The sequence below is a fragment of the Terrapene carolina genome, unplaced genomic scaffold, assembly GCF_002925995.2.
Source record: "Terrapene carolina triunguis isolate 2854851 unplaced genomic scaffold, T_m_triunguis-2.0 Scaffold58, whole genome shotgun sequence".
NCBI classification, from domain to species: domain Eukaryota; kingdom Metazoa; phylum Chordata; order Testudines; family Emydidae; genus Terrapene; species Terrapene triunguis.
The window spans coordinates 15819508-15834867 of NW_020664409.1; the positions used below are offsets into that span (position 1 = coordinate 15819508).

General features: G+C 37.6%; 1 protein-coding gene across 4 annotated transcripts in view; it reads left to right on the forward strand.

Moving 5' to 3' along the window:
* The first annotated feature begins 4077 nt into the window (after positions 1 to 4077).
* The window catches only part of ZNF516 (zinc finger protein 516), a 131298-nt gene continuing 120015 nt past the window's right edge, over positions 4078 to 15360 (forward strand). For 2 of the 4 annotated variants that reach the window (XM_024212138.2, XM_024212152.2), the window contains exon 1: positions 7988 to 8233. The gene's annotated coding sequence lies outside the window, so the exon portion shown is untranslated. Of the gene's footprint in view, positions 4149 to 7987; positions 8234 to 15360 lie in introns of those variants that run through there. The other 2 variants (XM_024212129.2, XM_024212144.2) reach the window with 2 other exon arrangements.

Here is a 15360-nt window from a genome sequence, read left to right on the forward strand (position 1 = left end):
GCGTGACTAAACTAACAGGGCACGAGAGCTTGACCTCCAGCTTATGCAGATTCACAGAACATCAGTATGTAAAACTATGCTGGATAGTGGATAATGAATTGGCATCGTACAAACTTCAGAAAGGATCTGGCACTGTACGGCTACTAAAGAATATCCAGATTTTTGTGGTGTAGATTACAAGTCAATGTATTTTACCAGAAAAAAATGTATTTGTTACTGATTGAAACACTTTTTGTTTCACAGTGGAATTCAAGCCACAGATAGAAATTAACCGTGGTAGTAAACCAGCTGGTTAGAATGGCATTTAACAAGTTTTAATTGCAAATAGACAGAAATATTGGTAAAATGTTATTTTAAAACATAATCACTGATCATTGTTGTGCACAATAATCTTTGTGGTTTCTCAGATATATATGATGGTGGTATAGATACTCATATTTGTAAATTCTGCAAATACTATCTGTATTTCTAAATTCAGTAGAAAGAATCCATTTTAGAAAGGTAAATAATAGATAGTAGAAGTTGATTTGTTTTCATTGTTGTTGTGCCTTGTTTTACCCTGGGTGTACTTTGTATGCAAAAAGCCTGGGTTAGATAAAAACAAGAGATGAAGGCAGAGTTACAGACTGTAAAGCTGAGAGGTTTGTTTGGTAAGGAATGTTTTCAACAAACTTGATGAGAGACACCAAGAAAACTGCCAGTTTGAATGAGTCCTGCAATGTGGAGGTAGAATCTTCCAGAGATTAGGGGCCTCAGGTCATCCCGATAAGCATTATTTAGATGTACTTTATAAATTTCAGATGTATTTGTACCAAAAAATCATACTCGACAGCACTAGAATTAAATAACTCTGAATTAGCATACAGTAGAAACTAAAACAACTGACTCCTCTAGTTACAATTCATTGAAAGTATCTGTATATATGATACGAATATGTAATATTTAATCAAAATTTGGTTTGTTTGCCTGCCTTGAAGTTTTTATATATGTTTTCACCTCCCGTTTTTACAGCGACATGGTCTTTTATTCCTTGATATTCTATTATAGTGCTTCTCAGGAACCTTTCTTATCTAAACTTCCACCAATCATTCCTAAGGCTAAGTTATGCAGACAAGTCATTGCACAGATTTTCATCAAAATGCCATTTTCCTTAGCTTGAGAAAGCCTAGTCCCAAATGCTGAACAAATAATTTATTAGACTGTAGCAAAAGTAAATAAATGTTTTCCTGCTCCATGTATTTCATTAGCCAGACTTATTATACATAGAAGCCTATAAATAGCAAAATATGTATTGAGCCATTAATATCACTGACAATCTCATACAAAATACTGTAATTTAACTAAAGAATTTGAAATGGGAGTACTTCTCTGGGAAGATTTCAGAAAAAGATAAAATTGGTAAGCAGTGTTGATAAGCAGATTAATCAACTAGGATAGTGATATGTTAATAACCAATTTTAAAATTAACAAACATCTTCTCTACCTGAAACTTTTAGCAGTACCAGTGAGGTTATACTAATTCAATTTGCATATCTTTTAAGTATTTGAATTTGTATATTGTTCTTCTCATTTTGAAACCAGAAATGCTAGAATCAACAGGGGAAACATGACAAAATCCATTATTTAAAAGTTACATGGAGAGATGGACTCTGATAATGACTTTCTGCACGATTAATATACACGATTAATATTGTCATTAGTGTCTGTACCTCTTCTGAATTTGGGATTCCATTAATGTTGAGTTCTTCTCATCTACTAAACTTAAGGCCCAATTCTTCAGTCCTCCTTCAGAGACCCATTCCCTACTCTTTATTGGAGTAACCAGTGCAGGACTGAGTCCTATGGAAAGGAAATGTGGAAAATATTAAGTATCTTAAGGCACTGTATAGAGACGCAGTAAGCACAGCCCTGAGTGAGCTCACATTTTACTGTCTAAAGGAAAGAATCTATACAGACTAGAGAGAAAAATAGGCAGGTCATGAAAATCACATTTTTATGTGGAGGAGCTTGGAAATCTCATACACCTTTCATTGCTCTAAACTGTCAATTTTCACCATATGGAAATTATTAGCCTAATACTGTAGTTTTAAATACTGCCCAGGAATGCTGATTTATAATGGATATTTTATTCTTTGAGTAAAGAAATGCTAAACCGCTATATAAACTATAACGATTAGGAAAATCTGCACACTGCATTGCGTGTGCAATTAGTTTTAAAGGGATGAATTCTGCTCTTATCTATGCTTGTGTAAATCTGGAATAACCGAAGTCAGTGTCCTTACGGCAACTGGAGTAACTGAGAATAGAATTTGGCCTTGAGTTAAAAGAAAAATCTGTAGGAAAGGTTAGGAAGCATAAGGAAGAAAACACAGACTTTGGAATATAGATTATCTAACATGATGAAAGCATTTCAAAACACTACATTAAAGTGAAGAAACTGCTTCTGAAGTATAGGCTAAGTGCATTTTAAAAAGTGTCCTTTCTGTGTATTTAGACAACCTATGCATATGCCTAATATTTTTCTGTGAATTAGAATGAAATTTGATTGTTCCAACAAAATACATCCCACTCAGGCATTCATGCTGAAACCAGCAACAATTGTCAATGACCTTTAACATGCCTGCTATTCAAATTAGTGCAGATCATTAATCACACATAGCTTACATTTTATGATTCGTGTATCCTTCATTACAAACTTTCTCTCTTGCTTGCTGCCCCCTCCCTCCCTTTTTTCTTTATTCCAAGTCCTCTGGTAATAACCATTGACTATTGTAGGGGTTCAGAACAGGATCGTACATTTTGGAAGCTGTCGGTAGTAGTTTCTGTCGCAAGTGCAAGAAGTTGGAGGAGTGACACAGCAAAGTCAAACGTTGCGTGCACAAATACCACAGCACTAGGTAACCGTTTTCAAGCGCAGAGCTTGATTGTCTGGCAAGAACCACGTTCGGGGTGTTTGGACAGTGTGTTCCTCTTAACTGCTAGTTATTCCTAGGTGAAACATGGCAGAAAAGGAAAGCTCTGGGATGTAAAGATAATACTAACCCGCCTCAAAAGTCCAGCATGGCAATTCTACATCGTTATGATTATTACAACAAACAAACAAAAAGCAAGCACTCACAACCCCCAACACACTCTAGAAGTCTAGCACCAAGCTTCAGAAGATTAATTTAGGGTTTCCAGTCATAGACTAAACATATTCCAATCGCCTATGGCACACATACTTTGGGTGATTAAACTGAGCTTTGCAAACATACAGGAAAATACATACAGTTTGAACTTTTCAAACATATGAGTGGATTATTTTTTTAAAAAGCCATATGGCAGATTGATTTGCTCAGAGCTCTTTCAACTCTTCCAGCGTAACTGTTGAACACCATTACCCTTTGATCTTGATTGAGGACTTTAATGTTTTTGTTACTGTGCATTTGAATAAATCTATAAATATTTTACCAGTGGAGTTAAAAAAAGGATGTTTCCAATATAAATGCATCTGGAGCAACTCCAAGCCCTTACATTTCAGAGCTTATATATGTGGGGAGTGTATAATAGTTTGCACAAACATAACTTTTCACACAAAACAATACACACACACACACATCCACTTCTATGATAGCTTCCAGTAATTCAACTCTTGAATGTTTCAGTCATTTGAAAGAAGGTGAGATACATAACAAATCTGATAGTGATTCAGTCCTATTAGTGGAATAATTATTTGTATATGACTCATTTCGAGCATCTAGACTTTCCCCGCATTGTACCAGAACTTTGCTGATGAGACAATAGTAGATAGTGTGTGCATTTAATATAGGACAGACCATTCTCCCATCTGGGGGAAGACATCAACCTATACATTGGAGGAAGCCAACGAAAAACAACCGGGATTCTCCAAAGCCACGCTCGATCTTTGGTCTGGTAGTCAAAGCAGCCCCGGCTGGCCAAAGGGCAAGGGAAAGTTTGGCGCTGAAGGGGCCCCTGGGTTGGGGCTTGGCATAGAGGGTTTGCAAGTCGCCCCCCCGTCCGCAGGAGTGGAGCTGGCGCAGTGAATCATGTGCAGTTCTTTCCTTATTGCATTCAGCGCATGGTTTCACCTTCAGATTCTTGTTTGTCTGTGTGTCCTTTCCCAAATAATATTACCTTACGCGAACGAGGTAAGGCACAGGGTGGGGTGGAGTGGGGCAAAATCTCCGTAGGATCCTTTTCTTTTTGGGGGGGGCGGTTTGGGGGGATGTGGATCCTCTTAATACGCCCGTGGGAAAAACTTCGCTTTCCCAATTAATGGTTAGTCTTACTCTGTGATTTAAGGGATTTAAAAAATGGTAACTTTGTACTGTTTGCCGAGAAAGAGATCATTGTTACTGCAGTGGTGGTGCTGTTGGTGGAATTTATGGGCTGTATGAGCCTTTTGGCTTTGTACACTTCGTCAAAGGCGGGGGGGGGGGGGAGAGTGGAGAGAGAGAGAGCTTGAATGCTATATTCATCCATGAAGAAACAAAGAACAAATTGCCTTACTTTAAAGTAAAATGCTTTGGCTAATGAAGGTGGGTGATGGGACTTCAAGCTTTCGAGCCTCGAGTCGCTACTTAAATTATTAAGGGTTTTTGCTGTGTAGTATTGATTCAGTATATGCATGAAATGCTTGATGCCTGGGGTGTGTGTATGTGTATGTGTTTCCCCTTCATTTTTTAGTTGCTCTCCCTTCAGCTGCGCGTATATAACTGAATGATAAACATTGAAAGAAGTACATAGCTTATCAAAGGAAGTTGGGGCGGGTGGGGGTGGAAAAAAGTATTCACGAATAGACACTGGAACGCTGAGAAGGGCTTGAAGGACAATGTGTAGCAATTACTTCCAGAAGATGAAAATAGCCCATGGGGTGCGGGTGGGGTTGGGGGAGGGAGTTTAATGTTTATATTTTTAAAAAGGACAGAGAGAAAGAAGAGTAGAAATAATGCAATTCCAGACATTTTGTGCGATAAAAGCTTTCCTCCTCCCCCCTCCTCCTCCCACTATCTCCAGTGAGAATTAGCATACCAAATAGTTGCGATCCTAATTTGAATTAAGATGCTTCGACAAGTTTAAGAAACTTTGTCTGGCTAAACTTTGTGGTAAGAGAACAAGTTGGGATATTAACATAGGCTGAATGTGTATGGAAGCTTGTGTAGAATGACAGTCACCCTGTTGTTTTTGCTCTAAGACCAGCTAACCTCTGCAATTAACTACTCCCGAGAAACCCTGGCTTTTAAACTGAAAAGTGCTGGTTAGGAGTCAGCACCATTTGTTATGAGCGTTAATAAGCTCCCAGCAGTAGACAAGTATCTTCTGGGGAATGTGCATTGTGTGTCTATGTCCATTACGCATATAGCTAAAGAGGCACTTGGACACTAGATGTTCAAAAATAAATTTGTTCAGACTTCTTCCTAAACATGAACCCTGGTCTTTATTTAATCCAGATGCAGGATTCCACCCCCAACCCCATATTTGCTGCCTTATTGTTGGTTTACATTTTCTGAAAAGGCGACTGGTGTAACCTGTGGAATTTGAAATGCAAATAAAAGCCTGTGGGAGTTGAGGCAGAACAAATCAGCATTTATAAAGTGAAAAAGATTTAATGTCTTTGAAACCATTGCAAGATTTTTTAGAAGAACTGAATCGTGACGTCAAGTCGTTTGAGAAAGATTTTTTTTTTAATGTCTGAAATGTGGGTATGTGAAGTGCTTACAGGAAAAACAGATTACAAGATTAACATCTGTTAACATGATCGTTTATCTACAGCCAAAAATAGGTCAGTCCTTTCTTAAGGAAATACGACTGCTGTGCGCATGATTAAATAATGAATTTAGACTAATGAGTTAGATACAGTCCGTGTGTGTTATAATCTGACCAGTGACAAAAATATTTAATTCAGAGACCTTTGGAGATCATTGTAAGGTCAAAGTCCCTTTTTAGGGAGAGGCACAACTCTCTCTCCTCTTCCTCCCACCCCCCTTTCTTCTTCTTTCCGTTCCTTATTGCTAAATGTTCTCCATCTCCTCCTCCCCCACTGAAGCAGTAATGAATGTTTTCCATCTCCAGTATTGTTAAAGGACACCAACTCTTTCCGTGCAAATGGCTAAGTTTCCTTAGCTCTGGGGTTGTTTTGTCATTAACTGAGACAGTGGCAAAGAAGAATAGGAAACGCCGATGCAAAGTAGCTCTCTGCTTTGCATCTGCCTACCCCCTAACTGTGATTGACAGCCCAAACCTCCAATCGCCACTTCTTCCTCTCCCTAGCACTGAGTGCATTTGTGTTACTACTCAGACCTAGAACCAGGCTGCTTTATTTATTTACACATACCTTGGTGTGTGTGTGTGTATAGATAGAAATCTGCATAGGTACATCAAATCTCATACAAGACAACCATATACCTCTGTTAGGTCCATAATAATGAGTATGCAAAGAGTCAGCATCTGAGAAGATTTCAAGTAACAAGTTGAGACCTGCTGGAGGAGAAGAAATATAAAATGATCTCTGGCTATATTTTTACAACAGCGTTGCAGTCATACCTATGTGAGGCAAATGGTGTATTGACGTCCAAGAGTTACACCCATTCTCAGGTCATCGTTGTTTTAGCAATCTTCACCGTAAATTATTTTTTTTAAAGTGACTGCAGAGTGCTCTTATGAAAATCACTTTGGGCCCTATGGAGCAATCGATTTTTAGACAGAATTCCTCATTGATTTCAGAGAAGATTGCTGGTGAAAAATTAGAATGGTCTTTCATACCGGGAAGTAAAACAAAATTATCATGTTTCAAACTTTCTGAAGTTTTTGTAAAGTTTTTTTTTTTTGGAGGGGGTAAATATTTAGTTCAGTGCAAATCCTTGAATTTAAAGCTCATTGCTCTAATAGAATAAAAATGCTGCTGACCAACAGGCTCTATGAATAATGGTCATTTCTAGATTACACAATAGGCACATTCAGTAAAGGAATGCCTGTCATGAACCATACCAGGTTTTGTGCTTAGTTAATCCTCTACCCCAACTTCACTCCAAATATTGATGTTATAATTTTATTTTTGTTTGGTGTATCAAGAATGTGCTACTTGTAAGTGCAGTGATCCAGACCTTCAGTTAGAGTTTAGCATTTTCTGTGCTTAAGGGTAGATTGTCATTTATCTGTTGAGCTCTTATGTTGTGTAATTACGGTAAAAGGATGGGTGGGTTAGAGGTAGGACAGTTAAAGGACTAAATGCAACCTTTTGTATAAAACAACTGCCCAATTCACTCCGGAGATGGCCAGAATCACTCCTTGTAGACGGAGCCCAGAGGATGTCCAAAGAGGAGCCTTTATTCTTTGGCCTTGTGCCACATACTTTATTTCATGCCTGCTACACTAAATGAGTTAACTACCAAAGGGTTTTTCATTAACTCGACTTGGCAGCCACATATTTAACTTTAAAAAAAAAAGAGCGTAACTTAATTTAAAAAAGGATCTGAACAACACAGCGTGGAAGACTTTTACTCCTATTCAGCCTATTTTAATACCAGATTACCTTTGTGCCCCATCTCTTCTCCCCAACCCCGTGGGTCTGGTGCTTTCAGAGAGGCTTGTTGGGATGGGAAAGGGAATTGCTCGACTTTGTCTTGACCGTTGCATTCCTGTGTTGCATTAATAGCCTGCATCGCCTGGAGGAGGCAGAACACGAATGCAACAAAAAATGCAACGGCTTTCAGATTGGTTGCTGTGGTAGAGGTGGTTTTGCAGGGCTGATGTGGCTGGAAGGTGTGTGAGAGAGAGAAGGGGAGGGTTTGTACCTGGGCTGGCCGCACGAGGGGAGCGGGCCAACCCCAGCAGCAGCTTGTTGCTGTGTGTTCAGTGCCGAGGGAGGGAAGCAGGGAGGAGTTTGGCTCAGGCAGCTCTTGCATTCAGTTGTCCGCCTTTATAATGTAGCCAGGACGTCACAGCCATGTACTGTAACACAAGAAGTTAAAGAGGCAGAGGGGAAACAGCCACCCCTCAACTTCTAGCCCTTAACAAAGGCAGAGACAGGCAGGGATCTGTCAAGAGACACAGGCGCCGAGAGGGGAGGAAAACACAACTGGGGGGGCTCGGAGAGATCCAGGGAGGCGCAATTAATGGAGGAGGAACGTTTTGAGGAGGCGAGGGAGGGGGCAATTGGGCTCAGGCTGCCCCAGCGTTGCCCTATTGGATTACGTGGGGATCTCGTTGCTGGTGAAGCATAGTGGCGTGCAAGGTAATTTACTTTCTATTTTAAACTCCAGTTTGTTATTGTTGAAGGGAAAGCGGGGGGCGGGGGGGGGGACTTGTTGCAAGGCGTGGCGTGCCCAGAAATAATTACGTAAGTATTCAAACCGGCTTGGTGTTGCTGACAAGAGGGGCAGTTTGTTCTAATGGCAAGGAGGGAGTTTGTTCCTGACAATGTATCGATTTGGAAACCTTGAGAGAAGGGGATGGGAAGGAGGGGGTGAAACAGAGAGAAACATCGCTCTCTGTCTGTGGACAGATGAAACTTGCTTGCAAGGAACCCAGATGTATTTCTGGGCGTGGGATAAGGCACTAATACAGTGTAGTTCTGCAAAACAAAGGGGAAGGATGGTAGCTGAATTGCAGTTTTCCTGCGTTCACATTACACTGTTGGGCTTTCTTTCTTTCTTTCTTTCTTTTTTTTTTATCTCTGATAACACAGATGAACGGACACAAGTTCTGATTAATTCTACTGTATGAGTGAGTCACAGAAAATCTTTATCTTTCAATCTTATGGTGCCACTTTCTCATTAGTGAAGGGAGGACTTTTATAGTTTGTTTTCAAGTGTTCTGTAGCTGGAATGCCCAGGAGACAATTAAAAGTGGGATCAATTTTTTTAAATGCTGTTAACTCCAAAATATCACACTAAAACAAAGGTACTTCATTTCATATAGTAATGTCCATTAATCACATAGATGTGAAGTAAATACCATTTAAAATTGTTCTCTCAAGCTGAAGGCAATAATTATGTTCCTTTCCCCAGTAAAATCTTGTCTGTACAGTAATCAAAATGAAACTGTTCTTCATGTAGCAGATAAATACTTGTATAAGCTATTTAAATATTTTTGATGCTAAGGTAACATAGGCATCATACATATGTTTTGGTTGCTGTGGAAAAACAACAACCCTCATTTATGTAGTGTTGCTTCGTTTTATGTCAACATGTCCTTCAGTTGTGTCAAAACAAAACCTGAAATAAGCTGTCCTGTTTATGCTTTTCTCTCTCTCTCTCTCTGTGTGTGTGTGTGTGTGTGTGTGTGTGTGTGTATATATATATATATATATATATATATATATATAATTGAATGTATTCTGTCAGGTGGTGAGAAGAGATAAAGAATGGAATTTATCTGAGGTTTTTCTAGTAAAACTGGAAGCTAAAGTTGTATAGGAACACCTGTGGTGTAATTAGTATTACAGTTCAGTTATTCAAGGAGACATCTTTAGTTTCACAAGAATAACTGCCATAGCCATCTTGAATAAGCTCTGTGTAATAAAGTGATCTGCATGTATATTTGTTTTACTTTGAAATAGTGGTATTATGTATACCTTCACTAGTTCTCAGACATTATAAAAGACTCTTTTCAGTTGTATCTAATAATCCTCTTCTGAATTAATTTGCAGGGCCTTGATCCTTTAAAGTCCAATGATGTGATATCCTGGTTAGCAAGACATATTCTGCATTACTAATGAAAAAAATAAAACCCAAAACTATGATCAGATTGCATTAATTTGAAGTAGTTGAACAGTGCTGATAGAAAAAAATCTGAGAGAGAAAATTTAAATAACATGGTCTTAAAACACTAACTGATATAACAGATGGGTGTCCAACACTTGTTGTATATCAACAAAGAAGTGGTGCTCATAAATTAGCATAGCTTCTTTCTAAGAGGTTTTATAGCTCATCGTGACCTTTTAAATTGCTAAAAATTACTAAAACAATATGCATCAAGAGCTGCAGTCTCTCACTAAATATGACTGATTATTACTCAGTAGTCTGGGGAAATGAAAATAGTTTACATCACTAGTATTAATGCTATCTATTGTTATGACCTCAACAACTGACTTGCTGCCTGGAATGGAGTTACAGCAGTGACATTTAACTTATATAGATTAAAGTTTCCCGACACAGTGAATATCACCTTTTAAAAAAAATTAGCTATATCTTATTTTTCTATAAGTAGTCATAGCACAGTGCCATCACCAAGATCTAACAAGACCAGTTATCATCACAGGAATAGTCAGTGAACAGATAAAAATGATTGTCATCATTCCAAATGTTCTTTGCTTGTCAAACTGCCCTTAGCAGCACCTTTTCTCCATTCAGCTTTACTCCAGCAAACATAGAGACTCCTCCCCTCCCTCCCCCCAAGAATTATTTGAGAAGGAGGAAGGGGAACTGATATGCCTCACTTGAGTGAAAAATGAGAACCCGTTAAAATTATACTTTCTTGGTGATGTTTGTGTGGCATACATCTGATGGCATGATGTAGGACAGACTGGAGGAGTATAATCAGATAAATGATGTAGATGCTAACTTTTGTAAACTTTGGGCAGTCTGTTTATTTAGCTTTGTTAAGGTCATTAAGTGTAGTGGGCCAAATCCTCAGCTGGTGTATATTCATGTAGCTCCATTGACTTTAATGGAGTTACACCAATTTATACCAGCTGAGGATCCAAGCCGATTACTTTTACACAGTGATTTTTTCCCCCTACCCTTGTGGAAGAAAATATAATTACCATACTTACTAAGGGCTTGATCCAAAGCCCACTAAAGTCAGTAATAGCTTTGGAGGGCCCCAATACTGCAAAGACTTACTTATACCCTTAACTTTACACACCACTTACTTAATTGGGATGATTCATAATGTGTTTTTGAAGAAAAAGAAAAAAAAGCAAGTGTGTAAGTCTTTAAAGGAGCTTGGCTCAAGTTTGTAGATCCCGTACTCAGATTGGAAAATTGTGTTTAGGGTGTCCAACTGCATTATGTCTTAACACCATAACAGTAGGAAGCTGAAATACAAACTGATTGCATATAGCAGGAAGAAACTTGCCTGAGCCTGTGCATTTAACTCGTAAAATGTGCTTGTTTATATTTTTAAGACACAAGTGTGAATGTGTAGATGTATGCGTTTTAAGGATGAACATGTATTAGATTTCTACCAGAAATGGCATTAAAAAAATCCCCCACTGTTGCTCTTTTCATAACTGTGCACTGTTTGTCAGTTTGGCAAGAATGTATGAGCCTTTTTATACTTGCTTTTGCCTATGAGCTCAGTGCTGTCCTCTGATATACATGTCCTCCGCGCCTATTGACTTCAGTGGGAGTTGCATGAGTGTATCTCAGGGTAAAATTGTGCTCTGTATATTTCAATAGCGGAGATTCCAACTGTTTGGAACCATGGTAGATTGGAAACTATGAGCTATCTTAACTTACTTTTTCTATAGCCATAAACTGCATCCAGATAATTAATGACTGGATGGCAAAAAACAGCAGAAAGTCAAATTTATTTGATTAGGCATCTGCAATATAAATATTTGAACCTTGCAGCAACATTCCTTTTTCAAAGCAGACATCTTACATGATGTAAATGTTTATACATTTCAGTGCTAGGATAAAGCTGTTATGATTCAGTCACTTAGGGCAAAATTCTGTTTTCGGTTACACCACTGTAATTGCACAGTAACTCCACTGTAATCAATGCAGTTACTCTGGAGTTACATGGGCATAACTGAGAGCAGAATTTAGCCCTTAATTTCTTAAAAGAAAAAAATGGAACCCTCCTTTTCCCAAGATTTGTACTAAAAATACTCTCAGCAGAAATTATTTTAATAACCTTGGTATTACTGAACCTGCTCTAAAATGTACTAGTGGATCATGGTTCAGTTAGTTAACATTCCACAGCTTTCATTAGTATTGTAGTACTTGAGTGCATGTGTTTACTTTCATTACCTGACTGTAATCCTGCAAATGTCCTGTCTCTTGGCTTGCTAAACTTGCTTTCCTGTCTGAGGCCACTGATGATGATTACCTAACATTGATGATTAATTTTGCTGTTGCTGTTTACACCTTAACTCAGGTATCAGTAGAACTACATCAAAATTGGTACACATTTCCTATAAACAGTTTCTCCCTACATTCCAGAAGCTGGTTTACAACAACAGTTCTTATGCAAACAGTCTCAGGATATTATGCATGTGTTACTATGTTTTGAAGGGATATTGGCAAACTCTATTTACATGATGATAAAGTTACATATTTAGACCACTGAATTCATTAACAAACCTAAATTGTTTAAAACCTTATGGGAAGAATTAACAGAGACTTTTAATGTGGATTCAGAATTACTTACGTTGAGCTGAGTATTTCAAAAGTATTTTGATTTTTGCTAACCTTTCACTAAAATGATGACTTATTGGAAATAACTGAATTAGTACCATCAGTAGAATATTATATTTAACATTTGCTTAACAAAGTCCACATTTTACTATAGACGGATATAGAAGCCATAGCCCAGATTTTGTTGTCATGTATACCAGTGTAAATCCATTGTTACTCTGAATTCACACTGATGTATGTGGGAGCACAATTTGGCACATAGTGCTTAGCTTCTCATTAAAGTTGATACAGTTACTAAATACATTTCAAATCTCTAAGAAATGTGTATTGTCTATCTCTTATCTGTCCGTTTTCTTTACATCTTGCTGTCTGGCGTTTGAGCTTTCCTTTCTACATGGTGGCTGTCATGCTTATGTCTAGAAGGAAATGTTTTCCTCCATCATATTTCCAAATTGCAAAGTACTGTAGTATAATTTTGTGGCTCCCAAAATTTTTAAGGGCAGTTTCTGAAGTGATCTAGCTTTTAATCTTTTTTTTTCAAAATGAAATGGAATCTACAAAGCATGTACAATTGCAATCTGCAACTATTCTTAGAATTCAGACATGTTTAGTATATACTACAGTGATGAAAACAAATACTTAACACACAGGGTAATGGCTGGATACAGGTAATTTAGAAAAACCAGTAGCATTTACTCCAGCTACACTACATCTATTTCATATATATTCATTCTGATAGATTGCTTCAGTCTTTCTTTGTGTGTCTGTAGCTAACAAAATAATATATTTCATGAAATAACTGAAAAGAATGTAAAGAAGATATGGAAGATCTATGCATCAGGCATAGATGTTTGCTGAATATAAGACCTACTAATGTATTTTAGTGTTTTCAAGGCACAAGTACATATTTTTCTTTTCCAACAGGTAAAGTAAAAGAAACGCTATTGAGTTGGCACGTCACTTTTGCTCATGTCAGATCAGGCTCCTTGATATGGCTGCACTATTATTAATTTTTTCCCCTCTGTTCATTTAAAAGGATGGTGAGCAGGGAAATGGTTAGCTTTCAGGACATACTATGACAGACTGATGGAAATTGAGGTGCTGTTTTTATTTTTAATTTATTTATCAACCCTGATTTAAAACAGTCCTCAGGTTTCAGAGTTTTTTCCAGTAGTATGACACTTTCCAAAATGTGTCTTGATCACAATTATAGTTAAAATTAAAAACATTTTCCGTGCTTGTCATGTTAAAAATAGATTTTTTTTAAAGGAAATTATTCATGTTCTTTGTTTTAAAAGGGCAACATGTGTGTTTCTTCACCATATGGTAGCATTTAACCCATATTGTATGAACTGACTAGGAGTTGCATTTAAGTGTTGATTTATTTCAGTACTTCAAAATGTTCTTTGTCTGAAATCTAGTACAGTAAATGATGCTTTTAAGGTTGTGCAATGGAACGCTGTGTTTAGCAGTTGTGCTTTGCTGTTACAATGATACTAGGTTAATGAGTAAGCGTTTTTTTTTTTATTCTCTCAAATAATTTCCTTAAAAAATAATCCAGCTCTGAATGTTGAAATGATTTGTGGGAAGACTTATTCACAATAGTCAATGACACAATATGGTGTCAAGAGTTGCAGGGTGAGATGTTGCAGTCTCTGCTGGCTGAAACTAGAGCTGCTCCTTTGATGGTTGAGGATATGCTAAGCAAGACTTAGTTTTAGTGCCCCAATAGTCTGCCCACATTAAAAGGTGCATTCTTGTTCACTTTGGTCTAGACTGTGAAGTATGTATGTTGGTGAGCAGACCAGTATTACCAACCCCAAGTATTATAAAACTATCAGTCAGCCTCCCAAAAATCATGGGATTAGTTTAAAAATCATGTGATCATTATTATTATTATTTTTAAAGAAAATACATTTTGAGTTCTTTTGTTTGCTTTCTCGTTTTTGAGCCTTTAGGGCTCACATTTTCAGTCTTCACTGCAGCCATGAGGGCTAGATGCTTTTACAATAAAAGCTGAAATTCTCCTATTGTTGTTTGACTCCAAGAATTAGGACTTTAATGGAACACCAAATATTATTAGACTTGCGATAGAATTGTCAGAGTTGGCGACATTTAGTTACGTACGTAAGTAGTCCCATTGACCAAAGTGGAACTACTTGTATGAGTAATCAATTGCTCTCCAGTATGTGTAAGGGGCTTACAGTCTGTCCCTTAGTGAGGTCTTTTGTGGCCTTAAAGTATACCTTTGAGTAGAAAAATATTCCAACATATCCGTAATGGTGCACCGTATAAAAGATATGTTGGCTTCTTGTAGTTGCAGATTGTACTCTTAATAAATTAATTTGTACTATAGTGATTGTAAGTACATGGTACATTTCTTAAATCATGTCATTGGAAGAGCTCTGTATAATACTTCTACTAACCTCAGTAAAATAAAACGTGAAATAAGATTTCCAACCTCCCTCCTGTTTTGAAACCATTGAGGTGTGCACTGGGGAGAATCTGTTCCTCTTGATGTCTCCTTGAATGCCACTACAGGTTTCATATATTTTCATACCTGGTCCCTTGCAATGTTTTGTATTTAGTCCTCCCTATCATTGTTTAACAGCAGTACCTTGTTGACACCATATTTAATAGCAATACTAATGTTGATTTCAGGGACAACGTATTTCAAGGGAAAAAAGAGATAAATGTATGTTCATTGATTTTCAGGAAAACCTGTAGGGACAGAATAAATACATGCTGCATGTAGATAAGCCCTGGTTCCTTTTCTTATTTTCTAGATGAGTTTTACCTCTGTAAGTGAACGCTATGAACCGTGATGCATAATTTATATTGACATTAACAGTGATACTAGAGGAATGTTTTAATGCCAGTTTGAGAAAATATCACAATTAATGTTGATAACCCTGGTCCCATTAAATTGAAATTGATTTTAGTAGAAACATCCATGCCTGTGGCATGACCATAAGTGGTATGATGAAATAATTCA